The 12,819-nt window shown below is 59.2% G+C and overlaps 1 long non-coding RNA gene across 1 annotated transcript; it reads right to left on the reverse strand.

Annotated features, from left to right (window-relative positions):
* Nucleotides 1-1,380: 1,380 nt before the first annotated feature.
* On the reverse strand, nt 1,381-2,500 carry LOC128949997 (uncharacterized). The gene is made up of 3 exons (XR_008484298.1): nt 2,250-2,500; nt 1,921-2,207; nt 1,381-1,729 (listed from the first exon to the last, which is right to left on the reverse strand). It is a non-coding gene; the product is annotated as an uncharacterized LOC128949997 (long non-coding RNA).
* Nucleotides 2,501-12,819: the final 10,319 nt, after the last annotated feature.

A 12,819-nucleotide genomic window follows, 5' to 3' on the forward strand; every position in this document is an offset into this window, starting at 1 on the left:
TTCGCAGGAAAATTTGGGAATTTTGACCAAAACCGCCAGAATTCGTGAGGGAACTGAGGGAATTTTGACCGTAACCGGGGAATTTTGCACGAAAACGAAGAAACTTCAACGGGAATCAGAGGAATTCCACACAAAATTTCACAAAGAACTTCGGGAATTCCGCGGGAAAACTCGGGAATTTTGATCAGAACCGGCAGAATTCGGGAGGGAACCGCGGGAATTTTGACCGGAACTGGTGAAATTCCGCTCGAAAATGAAGGAATTTTGATCGGAACGGGCGGAATTTTGCACGAAAACGAAGGAATTTTAACGGGAATCAGAGGAATTCCGCACAAAATCTCACACAGAACCGCGGGAATTTCGCAGGAGAAATCGGGAATTTTGACCAGAACCGGCAGAATTTCTCACAGAGCCACCGGAATTCAGGACAGAACCGAGGGAATTTTGACCAGAACCGGCAGAATTTGGTACGAAAATGAGGGAATTTTGACCGGAACCGGCGAAATTCCGGAGGGAACCGCGGGAATTTTGCACCGAGCGGGCGGAATTCCGCACGGAAACGAAGGAATTTTAACCGGAACCAGAGGAATTTCGCACAGAACTTCGGGAATTCCGCAGGAAAATTCGGGAATTCTGACCAGAACCGGCAGAATCCGGGACGGAAAGGAGGAAATTTTGGCGGGAACCGACGGAATTCCGCACGGAAATGAAGGAATTTTAACCGGAATCCGAGGAATTCCGCACAAAATTTCGCAGGAGAATTCGGGAATTTTGACCAGACCCGGCAGAATTCGTGAGGGAACCGAGGGGATTTTGCACAGAACCGGCAGAATTCTGGACGGAACCGCGGGGATTTTGGGCAGAATTCGGGAGGGAACTGCGGGAATCTTGGGCAGAGCCGGCGGAATTCCGGAGGAAAACGCGGGAATTTGGGGCAGAACGGGCAAAATTCGTGAGGGAACCGCGGGGATTCCGGAGGGAACCGCGGGGATTTCGGGCAGAACCGTGAAAGTTCGGGAGGGAACCGCGGGGATTTTGGGCAGAGCCGGCGGAACTCCGGAGGAAAACGTGGGAATTTTGGGCAGAACGGGCAAAATTCGTGAGGGAACCGCGGGGATTCCGGACGGAACCGCGGGGATTTCGGGCAGAACCGTGAAAGTTCGGGAGGGAACCGCGGGGATTTTGGGCAGAGCCGGCGGAATTCCGGAGGAAAACGCGGGAATTTTGGGCAGAACGGGCAAAATTCGTGAGGGAACCGCGGGAATTCCGGACGGAACCGCGGGGATTTTGGGCAGAGCCGGCGGAATTCCGCAGGAAAACGCGGGAATTCCGCCCAGAACCGCGCGGATCAGAGCGCCCCGCCCCGGCCCCGCCCCCGGCCCCGCCCAGGGCGCGCCTGCGCGCCAGGTGAGCGCGGGCAGGGCGGGCAAGGGCGGGCAGGTGTTCGTGTGCCACTGCGGGAAGGCGTTCTCGCACCGCTCCATGCGGCAGCGGCACGTGAACATGCACCTGGGGCTGCGGCCGTTCACCTGCGCGCTGTGCCGCAAGCGCTTCAAGATGAAGCATCACCTGACGGAGCACATGAAAACGCACACGGGGCTGCGGCCCTACACCTGCCACACCTGCCACCGGGCCTTCATGTGGAGGGACAGCTTCGTGCGGCACCGCGGCACCTGTGCGGGGACACCCGGCACACCTGAGTGACACCTGAGTGACACACCTGTGACACCTGGCACACCTGAGTGACACCTGGGCACAGGTACTGTCACACCTGGCACACCTGGCACAGGTCCTGCATGTGGAGGGACAGCTTCGTGAGACACCGCGGCACCTGTGCGGGGACACCCGGCACACCTGAGTGACACACCTGGGTACAGGTACTGTCACACCTGGCACAGCTGGCACACCTGAGTGACACACCTGGGTACAGGTACTGTCACACCTGGCACACCTGGCACAGGTCCTGCATGTGGAGGGACAGCTTCGTGAGACACCGCGGCACCTGTGCGGGGACACCCGGCACACCTGAGTGACACCTGAGTGACACACCTGTCACACCTGAGTGACACCTGGGCACAGATACTGTCACACCTGTGACACCTGCCACACCTGCCACCGGGCCTTCATGTGGAGGGACAGCTTCGTGCGGCACCGCGGCACCTGTGCGGGGACACCCGGCACACCTGAGTGACACCTGAGTGACACACCTGTCACACCTGAGTGACACCTGGGCACAGATATTGTCACACCTGTGACACCTGCCACACCTGCCACCGGGCCTTCATGTGGAGGGACAGCTTCGTGCGGCACCGCGGCACCTGTGCGGGGACACCCGGCACACCTGAGTGACACCTGAGTGACACCTGAGTGACACACCTGGCACACCTGAGTGACACCTGGGTACAGATACTGTCACACCTGGCACACCTGGCACAGGTCCTGCATGTGGAGGGACAGCTTCGTGAGACACCGCGGCACCTGTGCGGGGACACCCGGCACACCTGAGTGACACACCTGGGTACAGGTACTGTCACACCTGGCACAGCTGGCACACCTGAGTGACACACCTGGGTACAGGTACTGTCACACCTGGCACACCTGGCACAGGTCCTGCATGTGGAGGGACAGCTTCGTGAGACACCGCGGCACCTGTGCGGGGACACCCGGCACACCTGAGTGACACCTGAGTGACACACCTGTCACACCTGAGTGACACCTGGGCACAGATACTGTCACACCTGTGACACCTGCCACACCTGCCACCGGGCCTTCATGTGGAGGGACAGCTTCGTGCGGCACCGCGGCACCTGTGCGGGGACACCCGGCACACCTGAGTGACACACCTGGGTACAGGTACTGTCACACCTGGCACACCTGGCACAGGTCCTGCATGTGGAGGGACAGCTTCGTGAGACACCGCGGCACCTGTGCGGGGACTGCCACACCTGAGTGACACCTGTGCACACCTGGATACAGGTACTGTCACACCTGTAACGCCTGAGTGACACCTGAGTGGCACCTGGGACACCTGAGTGTCACCTGTAACACCTGGCTACACCTGAGTAACACCTGGGCACAGGTACTGTCACACCTGCCACACCTGCCACCGGGCCTTCATGTGGAGGGACAGCTTTGTCAGGCACCGCGGCACCTGTGCGGGGACACCCGGCACACCTGAGTGACACACCTGTGACACCTGGCACACCTGAGTGACACCTGGGTACAGATACTGTCACACCTGTGACATCTGTGCACACCTCGACACAGGTACTGTTACACCTGGCACACCTGAGTGACACCCGGCACACCTGAGTGGCACCTGAATGACACCTGAGTGACACCTGAGTGACAGCTGAATGACACCTAAGTGACACCTGAGTGACAGCTGGCACACCTGGACTGGTCACGTCACACCTGGTGGGGTTGGTGATGTCACACCTGGAGGCATGGACAGGTGAGGGGGGCGGGGACAGCTGGGTACAATGGTGACGTCACGCCCAGGTGAGCCTGGAGGTCACACACCTGGATGACGTCACACCTGGCGGGGATTATGCCACACCTGGGCAGGAGGGGGGGGATGTGTGCAGGTGATGTCACACCTGGGTGGGTGGGTGATGTCATAACCAGGTGACATCACACCTGGAAAACCGGGTCCCACCCATCCCGTGTCACCTGGATCCCCCTCACACCTGGATCCCTCACACCTGAGTTCCAGCCCGCCCAGATGTTCGGGTTCCTGCACAGCTGGATCACCAGTTCCCAGCACACCTGGGCACCTGCACCTGCCCAACACACCTGGATCCCTCCAGACCCACCTGGATATCCCCCAAAAACACCTGGATCCCCCCAAAAAACACCTGGATCCCCCCAAAAAACACCTGAATCACCCCAAAAAGCACCTGGATACCTCCCAAAAACACCTGGGACACTCCAAAACCCACCTGGAGATGCCTCTGGGACACCTGGATCACCCCTGGGACACCTGAATGCCGCTCGAGGACACCTGGATCCCTCCAAAACCCACCTGGATCCCCCCAAAACCCACCTGGATCCCTCCAAAAATACCTGGACCCACCTAGCAAACACCTGGAGATGCCTCAGGAACACCTGGATCACCCCTGGGACACCTTGGCCCGCCCAAAACCCACCTGGATCCACCCAAAAATCACCTGGAACTGCCCCCAGGACACCTGAAACCCTCCCAGGAACACCTGGGTTCCTCCTGAGCACACCTGGAGCCCTCAGGAACACCTGGAGACCCCCAAAAAACACCTGGGACAAACCAAAAAACACCTGGGAATGGCTCCAGGACACCTGAATCTCCCTCGAGGACACCTGGATCACCCCAAAGCCCACCTGGATCCACCCAAAAATCACCTGGAACTGCCCCTGGGACACCTGAAACCCTCCCAGAAACACCTGGATGCCTCCTGAGCACACCTGGAGCCCTCAGGAACACCTGGGACACCCCCAAAAACACCTGGGACAACCCAAAACCACCTGGGACAACCCAAAAAACACCTGGGACAACACAAAAAACACCTGGGAATGGCTCCGGGACACCTGAATCTCCCTCAAGGACACCTGGATCACCCCAAAGCCCACCTGGAATCTCCAAAAACCCACCTGGACACGCCCAGGAACACCTCGATGCCCCCAAAATCCCACCTGGGACCACCCAAAACCCACCTGAGGCTGCCAGAAACCACCTGGGACTGCCCAGAAACCACCAGGACCCACCCAAAAACCACCTGGGACCCCCAAAATCCCACCTGGAACCCCCAAAATCCACCTGGGACCCCCAAAATCCACCTGGGACCACCCAAAATCCCACCCAGGACCACCCAAAAACCACCTGGCACCCCCAAAAACCACCTGGACCCACCTAAAAACCACCTGGGACCCCCCAAATCCCACCTGGACCCCCCAAATCCACCTAGGGCCACCCAAAATCCCACCTGGCCCCTCCCTCGTGACGTCACAGGTGTGGCCATGCCCCCCGCTCCTCCCCCCCCCGGGTTTCTATTTTTGGGTCGATTTGTGGCGATTTTTGGTTTCCATTGATAAAAATCCAACTGGGGGCGTGGCCAAGGCTCCTTTGGGGGTGGGGCTTTTGGAGGGGGCGGGGTCAGAATGCAGAACTGGGGCTTGGGAGGGGCGGGGTCTGAAGGGGTGGGGCACCCTGTGGGCGTGCCCAGCAGCAATGGGCGGGGCTAGAAATGCAGGGCGGGGCTTAAAGGGCGTGGTCAACACCTGGGGGTTCATCCTGCCCCCTCCTGACCCCCAAAACCTCACCTGGGACCCCAAAATCTCCTCAGGACCCCCCAAAACCTCACCTGGGACACCTGGGAAACCCCGAATCTTTGGGAATTCTCACCTGGGACACCCAAAATCTCCTCAGGACCCCCAAAACCTCACCTGGGACACCCCAAATCTTTGGGAATTCTCACCTCAGACCCCCAAAATCTCCCCAGGACCCCCCAAAACCTCACCTGAGACACCCCAACCTAGCTTGGGACACCTCAAATCTTTGGGAATTCTCACCTGGGACACCCCAAAATCTCATCCAGGACCCCCCAAAACCTCACCTGGGACACCTGGGAAACCCCAAATCTTTGGGAATTCTCACCTGAGGCTCCCAAAATCTCCTCAGGACCCCCCAAAATCTCACCTAGGACCCCCCAAAACCTCACCTGGGACACCTGGGAAACCCCAAATCTTTGGGAATTCTCACCTGAGGCTCCCAAAATCTCCTCAGGACCCCCCAAAATCTCACCTAGGACCCCCCAAAACCTCACCTGGGACACCTGGGACACCCCGAATCTTTGGGAATTCTCACCTGGGACACCCAAAATCCCCTCAAGACACCCGAAAACCTCACCTGGGACCCCCAAAACCTCACCTGGGACCCCCCATACCTCACCTGGGACACCCCAAATCTTTGGGAATTCTCACCTGAGGCCCCCAAAATCTCCTCAGGACCCCCCAAAAGCAGCCAGAGGAGTAGGCGTGGGGCGGGGGCGGTGACGTCACCCCTTCCGAATTCCGCTCTCCGTCCGCGTCGCGTCCCGAACCGCGAGCGGGGCGAGCTCGCGTCCCGGAGTGTCCCCAAAGCGTCCCCAGAGTGTCCCGGAGTGTCCCCAAAGCGTCCCCAAAGTGTCCCAGAGTGTCCCCAAAGCGTCCCCAGAGTGTCCCCAGAGTGTCCCCAAAGCGTCCCCAAAGTGTCCCAGAGTGTCCCCAAAGCGTCCCCAGAGTGTCCCGGAGTGTCCCTGAAGTGTCCCCAGCGGCCATGGAGCCCCGCGAGGTGCGACAATCCTGGGGTGGGAGGGGACGGAGGGGACACGGGAGGTGGCAGTGGGGACACGGGGGTGGCAGTGGGGACAGGGAGGGGACAGACGGACAGGGAGGGGACAGAGGGACAGGGAGGTGGCAGTGGGGACAGGGAGGGGACAGAGGGGACACGAGGGTGGCAGTGGGGACACGGGGAGTGGCAGTGGGGAGAGGGGGGTGGCAGTGGGGACAGGGGGGTGGCAGTGGGGATAGGGAGGGGACAGACGGACAGGGAGGTGGCAGTGGGGACAGGGGGGTGGCAGGGGGGACAGGGAGGTGGCAGTGGGGACACGAGGGTGGCAGTGGGGACAGGGAGGGGACAGAGGGGACAGGGGGGTGGCAGTGGGGGCAGGGGGGTGGCAGTGGGGACAGGGAGGTGGCAGTGGGGACAGGGAGGTGACAGTGGGGACAGGGATAGGGAGGTGGCAGTGGGGACAGGGAGGGGACAGAGGGGATACGGGGGGTGGCAGTGGGGACGGGGGGGGTGAACGGAGGCAGTGGGGGACAGAGGGGACACAGGGGTGGCGGGAGGGGCAGGGGGTCGCAAAGGGGACAGGAGGGCATAGGAGGAAGCGGGGAGGTGACAGAGAGGTGAAGGGAGGGGGACAACAGGAGGTGGCAGGGGGTGGCAGAGGGGTCAGGGGGTGACGAAGGGACAGAGGGACAGCAGAGCCCTGCGGGGAGGGGACAAAGGGGATCCCGGGAGGGCACAGGGGACACCCCAGGAGGCCACAAGCGCCACCATGTCCCTGACACGTCCCCTGTCCCCTCCCCAGCTGCTGGAGCGGCTGGTGGCCGTGGTGGCCACCCTGGGCAGGCTGGTGGCCATCGCGACCGCGCCGCGCAGGGGCGTGCTGCCGGGTGGGACCCCAAGGTGGCCCTGGGGACCTTCATCCGTCACCTCAGGGGGACCCTGGGCTGCTGCGGTGTCACCTCCTGGCGCCGCGGCACCCCATGTCCCTCCTGGTGTCCCCATGTCCCTTGAGGACACTGAGGACCTTTTGGGGACACCACCCCCGGTGTCCCCATGTCCCTCCTGGTGTCCCCATGTCCCTTGGGGACACAGAGGACCTTTTGGGGACACCACCCCCGGTGTCCCCATGTCCCTCCAGGTGTCCTCATGTCCCTTAGGGGACACTGGAGACCCTTTGGGGACACTGAGGACCTTTTGGGGACACCACCCCCGGTGTCCCCATGTCCCTCCAGGTGTCCCCATGTCCCTTGTGGTCACTGAGGACCTTTTGGGGACACCATCCCAGGTGTCCCCATGTCCCTTAGGGACACTGGAGACCCTTTGGGGACACTGAGGACCACTTGGGGACACCACCCCAGGTGTCTCCATGTCCCTTCTGGTGTCCCCATGTCCTTGAGGACACTGGAGACCCTTTGTGGACACTGGGGATCCTCTGGGGACACCACCCCCGGTGTCCCCATGTCCCTCCTGTTGTCCCCATGTCCCCTGTGGACACTGAGGACCTTTTGGGGACACCACCCCTGGTGTCCCCATGTCCCTCCTGGTGTCCCCATGTCCTTCCAGGTGTCCCCATGTCCCTTGTGGTCACTGAGGACCTTTTGGGGACACCATCCCAGGTGTCCCCATGTCCCTTAGGGACACTGGAGACCCTTTGGGGACACTGAGGACCACTTGGGGACACCACCCCAGGTGTCTCCATGTCCCTTAGGGACACTGGGGACCCCTTGGGAACACCACCCCCAGTGTCCTCATGTCCCTTCTGGTGTCCCCATGTCCCTCCTGGTGTCCCCATGTCCTTCCAGGTGTCCCCATGTCCCTTGTGGTCACTGAGGACCTTTTGGGGACACCATCCCAGGTGTCCCCATGTCCCTTAGGGACACTGGAGACCCTTTGGGGACACTGAGGACCACTTGGGGACACCACCCCAGGTGTCTCCATGTCCCTTAGGGACACTGAGGACCACTTGGGGACACTGAGGACCACTTGGGGACACCACCCCAGGTGTCTCCATGTCCCTTAGGGACACTGAGGACCACTTGGGGACACCACCCCAGGTGTCCCCATGTCCCTCCTGGTGTCCTCATGTCCCTTAGGGGACACTGGAGACCCTTTGGGGACACTGAGGACCTTTTGGGGACACCACCCCAGGTGTCTCCATGTCCCTCCTGGTGTCCCCATGTCCCTTAGGGACACTGGAGACCCTTTGGGGACACTGAGGACCACTTGGGGACACCACCCTTAGGGACACTGGGGACCCCTTGGGGACACCACCCCCAGTGTCCTCATGTCCCTCCTGGTGTCCCCATGTCCCTCCAGATGTCCCCATGTCCTTGAGGACACTGAGGACCTTTTGGGGACACCACCCTTGGTGTCCCCATGTCCCTCCTGGTGTCCCCATGTCCCTTAGGGACACTGGGCACCCTTTGGGGACACCCCCTCAGGTGTCCCCATGTCCCTCCTGGTGTCCCCATGTCCCTTAGGGACACTGGGCACCCTTTGGGGACACCCCCTCAGGTGTCCCCATGTCCCCTCAGGTGCCACCACCGGCCCTGTCCCCACCCCCTGGAGGTGCCACCATTGTCCCCATTGGTGGGGGGAGGGGGGTTGGGGTGGGGTTGTCACCAAATGTCCCCCAGCGCTGGCGCCGCGTCACCGTCACCATCCTCGTGTCTTGTGTCTGTCCCCATCTCACCGGGGGGGAGGTGACACCCGTGTCCGTGTGCCATGTCCTGTCACCAGGGTGGGTGGGGACAGTTTGGGGGGTTGGGGACAATTCAGGGGGGTGGGGACAATTCAGGGGGGTGGGGACAGTTCAGGGGGGTTGGGGACATTTTGGGGGGCTGGGGACATTTCAGGGGGGTTGGGGACAGTTCAGAGGGGGCTGGGGACATTTCAGGGGGTTGGGGACAACTGAGGCAGTGCCAGGACAATTTTGGGGGTGGGGGGACAATTCTGGGTGGGGGTGGGGACAATTTTGGGGGTGAATCGCCTCCGTTTTGGGAGGGGGTGGGGACAAACCGAGGGCGTCCCGCCTTCAATTTTTGGGGTTAATTTTGGGGTGAAACTTTTAGGGTCGGGGTTAATTTGAGGGGTTCAGGGTTAAGTTTAAGGGTTCGGGGTTAATTTTAGTGTTAATTTTAGGGGTTCACGGTTAATTTTAGGGGTTCAGGGTTAACTTTAGGGTTAATTTTAAGGGGTCGGGGTTAATTTGAGGGGGTCGGGGTTAATTTTAGGGGTTAATTTGAGGGGGTCGGGGTTAATTTTAGGGGTTAATTTGAGGGGTCGGGGTTAATTTTAGGGGGTCCGAATTAATTTTGGAGTTAATTTTAGGGATTCAGGATTGATTTTGGGGGTTCAGGGTTAATTTGAGAGGTTCAGGGGTTAATTTGCGGGGTTCAGGATTAACTTTAGGATTAATTTTTGGGGGTCGGGGTTAACTTTAGAGGTTCGGGGTTAACTTTAGAGGGTCGGGGTTAATTTTAGGAGTTCAGGGCTAATTTGAGGGGGTCAGGGTTAACTTTAGGGTTAATTTGAGTGAGTCAGGGTTAGTTTTACGGGATCAGAGTTAATTTTAGGGGTTCAGGGTTAATTTTAGGGTTAATTTGAGGGGTTCAGGTTTATTTTTAGGGGATCAGGGTTAATTTTAAAGGGTCAGGGTTAATTTTAGGGTTTCAGGGTTATTTTTAGGGGGTCGGGGTTTAATTTGAGGGGTTCAGAGTTAATTTTGCGGTTAATTTTAGGGAGTCAGGGTTATTTTGAGGGGTTCTGGGTTAACTATAGGGTTAATTTTAGGGCGTCGGGGTAATTTTAGGGTTAATTTTAGGGGGTCGGGGTTGATTTGAGGGGGTCAGGGTTAACTTTAGGCGGTCAAGGTTAATTTTAAGGAGTCAAGGTTCATTTTAGGGTTAATTTTAGGGGGTCAGGGTTAATTTGAGGGGCTCGGGGTTAACTTTAGAGGGTCAGGGTTAACTTTAGGGGTTCAGGGTTAATTTTAGGGGTTCAGGGTTAATTTTAGGGGGTCAGGGTTAATTTTAGGGTTAACTTCAGGGGTTCAGGGTTAACTTTAGAGGGTCAGGTTTAATTTTAGAGGATCAGGTTTAACTTTAGGGGTTCAGGGTTAATTTTAGGGTTAATTTTAGGGGTTCAGGGTTAATTTGAGGGGGTCAGGGTTAACTTTAGGGTTTCAGGGTTAATTTTAGGGGTTCAGGGTTAATTTTAGGGGGTCAGGGTTAATTTTAGGGTTAACTTCAGGGGTTCAGGGTTAACTTTAGAGGGTCAGGTTTAATTTTAGAGGATCAGGTTTAACTTTAGGGGTTCAGGGTTAATTTTAGGGTTAATTTTAGGGGTTCAGGGTTAATTTGAGGGGGTCAGGGTTAACTTTAGGGTTTCAGGGTTAATTTTAGGGTTAACTTTAGGGGGTCAGGGTTAATTTTAGGGGGTCAGGGTTAATTTTAGGGTTAACTTTAGGGGTTCAGGTTAATTTTAGGGGGTCAGGGTTAATTTTAGGGTTAACTTTAGGGGTTCAGGGTTAATTTTAGGGGGTCAGGGTTAATTTTAGGGTTAACTTTAGGGGTTCAGGGTTAACTTTAGGGGTTCAGGGTTAATTTTAGGGGGTCAGGGTTAATTTTAGGGTTAATTTTAGGGGTTCAGGGTTAATTTTAGGGGTTCGGGGTTAACTCCGGGGCGGGTCAGGGATGGTTTTTGGGTGCATTCGCGTTGATTTGGGGCCGCCCCGAGGGCCCCGCGCCGGTGCCGCAGGTGAGTGAGCCCCGCCCGGGGTGGGGCGGGGGACGCTCGGGGACACTGGGGGACACTGAGGGGACACTGAGGGGACACTGAGGGGACACAGGGGACACTGGGGGACATTGAGGGGACACTGAGGGGACACTGAGGGGACACTGGGGGACATTGAGGGGACACTGGGGGACATTGAGGGGACACTGAGGGGACACTGAGGGGACACAGGGGACACTGAGGGGACACTGGGGGACATTGAGGGGACACTGAGGGGACACAGGGGGACATTGAGGGGACACTGAGGGGACACAGGGGACACTGGGGGACATTGAGGGGACACTGAGGGGACACTGAGGGGACGCTCGGGGACACAGGGGACACTGGGGGACACTGAGGGGACACTGAGGGCGGCGCTGGCCGGGGCGGGGGGGTGAATGAGCCCCCTCGGTGCCTTGCAGGAGAGGCAGCTTTCCGCCGTGGGTGCAGCAGACCCGGGTGTGATTTGGGGGGCCGGGGGGGTCCCCGGGCGGCCCCCGCCTCCGCCCCCGCCACCCCCGATCACGGCCAACGGCTGCGAGCGGCGCGGCCCCGCTGCTGAGCACTGACCCCCGCCCCGGGGGTCGCCGGGACCCCCCCCCTCAAACAAATCCGCACCCACACCCCCCCTTGAGTCCCCCCGAAACCCCCCCAGCCCTGGGGGAAAAAAGGGGGAAAGGGGAGGGCGGGGGGGAGGGGGGAACACCCGGAGACCCCCGGGGTGAGGAGGAGGAGGAGGAGGAGGAGGAGGAGGAGGCGAGGGGGGCTCGCGTTTGGGGGGGGGTCTCTGTCACGCGAGGAATTCGGGGGGGTTTGCGCGAGGAATTTTTGGGGGGGTCCTCGTGCAGCAGATCCTCGTGCAAAGGGCTCCTCGCGCGGGGAAACGGGGGGGGGGGGAGCGGGACAGGAATTGGGGGTCCCCGTGCGACAATTTGGGGTCCCCGTGTGAGAATTTTGGGGTCCCCGTGCGAGAATTTTGGGGTCCCCTTGCGGATTTTGGGGTCCTCGTTCCAGGAATTGGGGTCTCCGTGTGACGATTTGGGGGTCCCCATGTCAGGAATTGGGGGTCCCCGTTTGAGAATTTGGGGTCCCCGTGTGGATTTTGGGGTCCTCGTTCCAGGAATTGGGGTCTCCGTGTGACGATTTGGGGGTCCCCATGTCAGGAATTGGGGGTCCCCGTTTGAGAATTTGGGGTCCCCGTGCAGATTTTGGGGTCCCCGTTCCAGGAATTGGGGTCCCCGTGTGAGAATTTGGAGTCTCCGTTTGAGAATTTGGGGTCCCCGTTCCAGGAATTGGGGTCCCCGTGTGAGAATTTGAGGTCCCCATGTCAGGAATTTGGGGTCCCCATGCGACAATTTGGGGTCCCCGTGTGAGAATTTGGAGTCCCTGTGTGAGAATTTGAGGTCCCCGTTTGAGAATTTGGGGTCCCCGTTCAGGAATTGGGGTCCCCGTGTGACGATTTGGGGTCTCCATGTCAGGAATTTGGGGTCCCCATGCAACAATTTGGGGTCCCCGTTCCAGGAACTGGGGTCTCCGTGTGGATTTTGGGGGTCCCCGTGTGAGGATTTTGGGGTCCCCGAGCAAGAGTTTTGGGGTCCCCCTGCAAGGGCCCCTCGCGCCACCATCACCTCGTGTCACCAAGAGGAATTTGGGGGTCCTCGTGTGCCAGAGCCCCCCGAGTGTCACCAGTTCCTCACCGAGGGCTCTGAGTGTCACCCTGAGGAATTTGGGGGGCCCCGAGT

The sequence above is a fragment of the Melozone crissalis genome, unplaced genomic scaffold (assembly GCF_028551555.1).
Source record: "Melozone crissalis strain CALT ecotype California unplaced genomic scaffold, PUWL_Pcris_2 ptg000365l_1, whole genome shotgun sequence".
Classification (NCBI taxonomy): Eukaryota; Metazoa; Chordata; class Aves; order Passeriformes; family Passerellidae; genus Melozone; species Melozone crissalis.